The sequence below is a fragment of the Tamandua tetradactyla genome, chromosome 9, assembly GCF_023851605.1.
Source record: "Tamandua tetradactyla isolate mTamTet1 chromosome 9, mTamTet1.pri, whole genome shotgun sequence".
NCBI classification, from domain to species: domain Eukaryota; kingdom Metazoa; phylum Chordata; class Mammalia; order Pilosa; family Myrmecophagidae; genus Tamandua; species Tamandua tetradactyla.
The window spans coordinates 10,068,069-10,070,069 of record NC_135335.1 but is presented as its reverse complement, the minus strand read 5'-3'; positions in this window follow the sequence as shown (position 1 = coordinate 10,070,069).

Genomic DNA, 2,001 nt, shown 5'->3' with positions numbered 1-2,001 from the left:
TGATCATGATGATGAATATACAACCATGTGATGATAGCGTGAGTTATTGATTATATAACAAGAATGGAATGATCATATATTAAGAATGTGTTTGTATGTGGTTATATATCATAAATAAAAAATAAATTAATTAAAAAAATAAAATTAAAAATTGAAAAAATGAAACACTGGGTATGTATATGCATATGTGTACTATGTAAATTGCATTCTTTATAATTGTGGGAAATTATGATGTATTCCATTTAAAAAGCATCAGCATCAGAAACACTGCTCTGGAGTTTGTGACTATAAGTAGAATTGATGAGTTTTAGTGCATCTGATCTAAGGGCATGTTTGCTTTGTAAGAAAATGCCAAAAGGTTTTCCGAAGGCATTCTACCCTCTAACCAACAATGTAAGACCTTCCATTCATTCAGAGTTTGGTCTTCACTTGATATCATCAGACTTCTTAATTTTGTGAATCTAGAAGGCATGAAATGGTATCTCTTGTCATTTTAATTTGTATTTTAAATTTAAATTTTAATTGCAGTTTTTCTCGATTACCAAAGGGGTCAACTGTCTTTTCATATATTATAAGCCATCCTGTTTCTTCTTCTGTGAAATGCCTGTTCATACCTGTTGCCTATTTTTTTTATATATCTGTTTGTCTTTTTCTTAGTTATTGGTTAGGAACTTTATATATTCTGGATACTGACTTTGTTGGTTGTATGTTGGAAATATCATCTCTCAATTATGGCTTGCCTTTTTAACTTTATTTATAGTTGTTTTAATTTTAATATATCAAATTGAACAGTCTCTTCGTTTAAGGTTAGTGTTTTCTGCCTCTCATTTAAGAATCCTTCCCTGTCCCCCAAAGTCAAAAAGACAGTCTCTGACATTGTTTTGTAAAAATTATAAATATTATCTTTTCGCTCCAGAAGGCTTCTCTCTTTCACCCCACCCCATCATAGGCTAGTCCTAAGAGCATGCAGCCAGGATCAGCTTTCCCTTTCTTTGTGTGCTCTGGGACGCTGAGCTTGACAGTTTTTGTTCACCATTATTTTTCCAGGTTTTCCATGTGTGTGTGAGGGCAGGCATTGCCCTCTGCCCACACTGGCACTCTCCCCTGGCCCACAGGCACACAAAGGCTGGGTGTGGAGGCAGGAAGCTGAGCTGAATGCTGGGGATGCAGAGCTGGAAAATACAAATTCTTTGCCCTCAGGAAGCTCCCAGCCAGACCCTGTCCATTCTATAGGCCTCAGGCTCCTCCTATATAAAATGAAGATATGGCTTATGACCTATGAGAACCTGCCAACTCCAACCTACACATGTATACAAAGTGTCTCTGAAATGCCTTTGGTCAGAGGTGGAGGAAAGCAAGTGCCAGCACAAATCTGAGGATAAGTGAAAAGGGGTGGAGTAGGAGAAACTGGGGTGGCTGGTCAGCAGGGAGGTGCTTTCAGATGAGGGAAGACTTGGGGCTGAGCCAGAGGAAGGAGTGGGGTATAAAGTCAGAGGTCCAGCTTGGGGCTGGAGCAGGACAGATACAGCCTAGCTTGTAGATGAGGCAGGAAAAAGAAGCAATTAACTTGCCTTACTGAGCAAGTCTCAATGTGGGTAATTGGAGCTCAATCCCACTGGGGAACTCTGGAGACAGTATAGAATATACATCAGTGTTATCCTGATCAAGAAACATACAAGCCCGGGGTATTTATCTCCAAACTCCATTCATCATCAGCTGAAGAATGTCCTCTGGATAATTAACTCCCGGCCACTTCCAGTATTTCTCCTGTGCACCAGGAAATAACTTTTAGGCAGATACTAGAACAGGATATTACCAGCACGTACAGGAACAGTGATGGCTGAGGAGACATGAGTAGGTGCTTATAATGTCGGACACAGTCCACCCCTCGAACTTCTTAGCATTTACTCTGCTCCATCTCTCCTTCCTCATGGAGGTGACCTGTCAGAATTTCTAAAAAAAATAACATACATCAGGAGAGTTATGGGGACAAAGCACAGT